We start from the raw sequence: 5,721 nt of genomic DNA, 5'->3' as shown, positions 1-5,721 counted from the left end.
GAAAAAATAAAATAAGCACTAATACAATTATAATGAGGGGCCTTAATATCCCACTGCCACAAATAGATCAACTAGAAAAAAATTAACCAAAAAAATCAGAACTAAACCAAACCTTGATAAAATGGACTTAGTAAGTCTCTACAGGGTGTTCCACTCCACATCAGAACACAAATTCTTCACAAATGCACATGGAACATTATCCAGAACAGGCCACATATTAGCCCATAGAACATGTTTAAGTGAATGTAAAGGAATTGAAATTGTGCCATGCATATTATCTGAACATAGTGCAATGAAAATGGAAATTGATGAAAAGAAAACTATAAAAATTCCATAAATATCTAGAAATTAAGTAACACCCTTCTGACCAACCAATAGAACACAGATAAAATAAAAGAAAAAAATATACATTTTCTACATTAAAAAATTATACATTTTCTACAATCAAACAATAATGTCAATAAAACAAACCAGAACTTATGGGACAGAATGAAAGCAGTCCTGGGTGGGAAATGTATAACAGTGAACTCACATCAGAAAAACAGAAGGAGCTCAAATAAATAATGTTGAACCTCAAACTTACAGAAAAAAAATCAAACCCTAAGCTCATAAAAGGGAGGAAATCATAAAGGATGGAGGTGAAATTAATGCAATGGAGGCTAAGAAAACAATACAAAGAATCAATGGGTTGAAGAGTTGGTTTTTTCAAAGACTGTAGTGACTTCTTGGTCTCTCTGTGTACCTGAGGGTGAAATATCATCAGGAATGAGGAAAACACAGACAAAAAGACAAGAGCTGGGTCAAGTGGAGGCCTGTTCTCCTGATTGGTGAAGGACAAAAAGAACAACAGCAGAGGCATTTATTTATATTCTTGCAAAGTTAGCATCAGGAGACACAGGTTACCTAGCCATTAATAGCCACAATTGTCCAGGCAGGATTTTTTTTTCTCAAGACTGAGGTAGCTTGACTGCTTTAGGCACTGAGGCCTTGTCCTGCCCTTCCACGTATGATCAATTTCCAGCTTCAGCACCTCCTAACATCTCTTCCTTTACTGTCTGTTGTATGAAGAGCGGGTATTCCATTGCAGTTGAAGAAACTTTGTTTACAGAACTCTTAGAAGACGTTCTTATTCTTCATGCCAGTCCAAAGATTTATGGTGCCTAAATACATCAATTTAACCCAATATGGTCCAATACTCTATAATGGTAGTGTTATCAGTACAGCTGGAAATTGTCAAAAGTTGTTAGTGATTTGAACCATTTACAGCTAGCATATTATGGCATTAATTTTCATATCTTGTGATTATACTTTTCTGGATGTTAGGACCAACTTAAGGTGAAACCTGTACAAATAAAAAATTAAAATTAAAAAAATTTTTTATCTATTAAGGTCAGTTAAATCTCCTCAGGATTTACCTTGGAACCAAGTACAGCACCTCAGTTCTGTCAGTGTCAGCTATCTGGATGAGTCATGGCCATTGCTTGACCAAGTAGCTTTCTGTGAAAGCTTGAGAGATTTTCTCTCTCCAGGTGACTCTTCTTAGGCACACTATTCATCATAGAACCACTTTCCTCTGTAGTCCCATAATGTCCTTGATCAGAAAATCAAGACTCAACTGAGTTGCAGGATGTCACAGCATAGGTTCCCCTATGTTCTGAATCTTCATTGACCTTTGAGGGCTAGGGCCAAAATATTGGATATCCTCTTATACCATTTTTATCTCTAATTTTGCTCTCCAGAACTCAGTTGTTAAACATCCTGAAGGGAAGCTTAATGACATTACCCTGTAATGGAGACAGTAAGCTTAACATTACTATGTTATCTTAACATCAAATAGAATTGTTACTTTTAACAATCATAGATATCCTAATATTTAAATCCTCCTAGGATGTTAACAGACCACAACTACATTTTTTTCCAAAGCACAGTACCAACATTTATTATCCTCACAACACCCCTGTAAGTCAAGGTCCTTTAGGGGAGAGAATTGAGGCAGAAGTCAAGCAAACATGTACCTTCTGGAGGCACAGGGCAGCTGGGGAAGGGCAGGACCTGAGCACAGATGAGGAGCTTCACCAGTCAGCACACACAGAGGTAGACACAGCCCAGCACATCTTCACTGATGCTGGCTACATGAAGGACACTACACCAACCTCTCAGCCACAGGATAAGATCAACTCCCACAGCATCAGGAGGGCACATTGTTAGAGACAGACAGCAACCAGCACATGTGTGAGTGAGAGAACATGCTGGGAAAGACAGGAGTCATGGGAGGGCAGGAAGACAGACCAGGCAGTCTTGAGGGTGGTCTGTGATAATGTAAACTAGAAACCAATTCAAGGGTCATGAACTCAACTGGCTGTGGTTTCCAAACAGGACAAGTCAGAAAAAGATGGTGGAAAACTTCAGCCACTTTGAACTGGGAATGACAGTACTGTTCATTCACATTAGAAAGGCCAGTAATAGTTGTAATAAAACTACTGGCAACTTGTCAGCACTATTCTACTGGCACACCAGCTTTTATCTCAAATATTCTACTTTTCCCCACAAAGACAGCTCTTCCTGGTAGCAGATCTCTCTCAATACAGCAGCTTGAGAGTTATGCAATGGCTCAGTGGCATATGTCTCATGACTATTTGGTTGGCTGGGGTAGGGATGGAGGCCAGGAAACTATGAACTGTAAGAGACTATACACTGCTCCTGTATTTCACAAATAGCCATCATTTGCCTCTGCCCAATCCCACTTTCTATGGTGTGCAGAGAGAGGAATAGTCATTCTTTTCTAAGGAGACTGCTGAACTAGTTCAATGTGCATTTTTTTTCTTTTTTGAAATTTTGGGACAGGATCTTGCTATGTAGTTTAAGCTGAACTTGAACTCACTACATAGCCCAGGCTGGCATCGAACTTGGGGTGATTTTTCTGCCACAGACTCCCAAGTGCTGGGGTTACAGGTGTGCACTACCATAGCCAGATCAATATGTAATTTTAAATGAAACAAGGAGAGAGAGAGAGAGAGAGAGAGAGAGAGAGAGAGAGAGAGAGAGAGAAAGAGAGAGAGAGAAACTAAGACCTGAACTGTAAAGCATAATAACTAAGACCTGAACTGTAAAGCATAATATCGGAGTAATTTTTTATGGCTACTCCTACTTTTAGAGTGGTACATAACCTCAGTTTAAAACTATCACATAGCTGGTTATTTTACAATAATTGGCTTAGTCTACAAGTTTAAGGCAAACACACTAATTAATGCATTTTTCTTCAGAAATCATACTTGGATTATGTGAAGTCTGGCCCAAAACTTTTATGATAATTAAAATAAGTTTGATTAAGATGCTTTACAAGGTTACATGAATGAACTAAGAGTATACAGTACAATACTTTTTTTAAAAAAATTTAAAAAATCAAGAAGGCCATCTTTACCTTGTCTGAACAATGTAATTTGAAAAGGTTAAAACTTCAGAAATGACTTAAAGGAAAATAAGATTGGCAGCCATAAAGAATACTACTTATAAAATGAACCCAGTTATCAAGGTTACTTAAAGACTAGACTCTGGGCTTTGGAGTAGGACGGGTGCAGGACACGGATACTGCCCAGGGACACATCGCACGGCACAGACTGTGTTACCTGTGTGCAGTGCCGCCACCGCTTCTCAGAGGAGGAAGAGGAGATGCACTTTGTCAGCTTTGCTTCTGGTGGGCAGAAATGCTTAATGTCATTAGGGAAATAAAAATAAGATCTGAAGGAAGGCAGCCCTTTTAAACAGAAACTGAAAGAGGCTTATGTGTCTCCATTCAACACTGCCAGGCAGTTCTGCAGCAACTGGAGGTTTCCCTTGGCATGCTTTAGTTCTAATTCTGCAAGTTCCTTGTGTGAGGAATCATGAAGCCAGATAAATTCCTCATGTTGTCAAACAAAAAAAAAAACTCATTTTGTTTAAAATTGGGCAGTGAACTCTTTGTATGTACAGTGAATTTTACTTTATCCCTTTCACTAAGAGCAGCAATTCTTCTTGTCTTAAAGTCTATAAGTTCTTGTTTTGCAGATTCAGATATTTTTTTCAAACTTCTGACAACATAGTTGTTGGGAAGTCTCGGCCTGCAGAACATCTTTATTTTTTGCCCTTGCTGTATCCAGCGCTTTATTAGCATTTTCATAATCCACTAAAGACCGAGACCTTTGGTACAGGAGATCCTTAGCTGCTTGAGATTCTCTTAAGTAATATTTTAAAAGGTCAAAAAGTTTGAGGTCTTCATCAGCAGATACTCATGCTTCTATTTTTCTTGTTTTATCAAACAGTTCTGAAAATTTGAGGAAAAACTTGCATATATCGGTAGAATCCTGAGTTCCTAAAGCATAAAATGAAGAACCAATTCTATTGTAATCATCTGCAGCACTTTTGTGGGATCTTGTCATCCTATCAGATTTAGCAGATGCATCCTTAACTCGGTTGTGATATTCTAAAAGGAATGTTCATTCATGCTCAAAGAAATCATTTACATCCTTTACTCCTGAAACAATGACTCCATCTGCTGATTTGACCATGTTTTTAAAAAAATCTTCGAGGTTCTCTTTTTTATTTTTTCCTCAAACACTCAGATATTGATTATACTCCAACAAGACATGGAAATTTAAATCTTTCCTCAAAATAAGATGGGCTGCCACATGACACAGGAACACTTCATGCATTGCTACTGTCTTCTTGAATATTGGCAAATACTCAGCTTCCAGTTCCTATTTCATCTTTGTGAATTCTTCCTTTGTCATTGATCCTTCCCCTTCCCCATGCTTCTGTAGCTTTTCTCTTGAAGCATCAAAATCAGGCCTTGGTGGTGCTGGAGGAATGATATAACCTGCATAGTCTTCATTTTCAATGAAGAAATCATGAAGCCAGATAAATTCCTCATGTTGTCAAACAAAAAAAAAACTCATTTTGTTTAAAATTGGGCAGTGAACTCTTTGTATGTACAGTGAATTTTACTTTATCCCTTTCACTAAGAGCATCAGAAATGTCCACCTGCAGAGCAGCATTACTTTGAAGATCTACATTGATTGCTTTAAGTCCATGGTCTTCCTCTGAGAGGAAGTCAGGGCCACCATCCAGGCCTCCCATCATGGCTGTTCCATGTCAACAATTACATATTTTATTCAGACATTTAGAAATCAAAACTATACATAACACATTGCAACATGACAATCATGATGATATTTTGTGTCATTCTTAAATTTGTATTTTGACATAACATAACTTTTTTAACCAATCATCTCTACCTAATACAGAAGAAGCTTTTACCCAATTTGTCATCCTTTAATGGAGTACACATATCAAGTTTTTTAAGGAAACGCAGAGTTTTGAGTCTGAAAGAAAAGTTCTTTCACAAAAAAACAATCCTTTTTTTACACTTTGGAAGATGTGAACATCTACAGTCATGAACACATTTATACACCATGAGGTTAAGAATAATAGATTGGGGGGCCTACTCCTTAGCTCAGTTCTTTAAGTGGCTGCTTTAACAAAGTTTTTTGGGCTCAGGTTGCTGTGGTTTGAAACCCACAACTCAAGGCAGCCAAAACTGCCCTGAAGGCACTCAGAGAAAAAAAATCCTTATTAAATCGTTAACAACTTAAGTTTGAGGACCAAAATTAGAGAAAAAGGAGGGCCGCAAGGAAAGTCAGCATTTTGGCCCTAGCCTTCCAAGGTCAATTAAGACTCAGGACATAT

General features: G+C 37.9%; 1 pseudogene; it reads right to left on the bottom strand.

Annotated features, from left to right (window-relative positions):
* Positions 1-3,650: 3,650 nt before the first annotated feature.
* Positions 3,651-5,115, bottom strand: LOC101572139 (annotated as a pseudogene).
* Between the last annotated feature and the right edge of the window lie 606 nt (positions 5,116-5,721).

Source organism: Octodon degus, unplaced genomic scaffold, assembly GCF_000260255.1.
Source record: "Octodon degus isolate 3935 unplaced genomic scaffold, OctDeg1.0 scaffold00287, whole genome shotgun sequence".
Taxonomy (NCBI): domain Eukaryota; kingdom Metazoa; phylum Chordata; class Mammalia; order Rodentia; family Octodontidae; genus Octodon; species Octodon degus.
The sequence above is the reverse complement of the archived record's forward strand: the minus strand, read 5'-3'. Positions and strand labels throughout refer to the sequence as shown.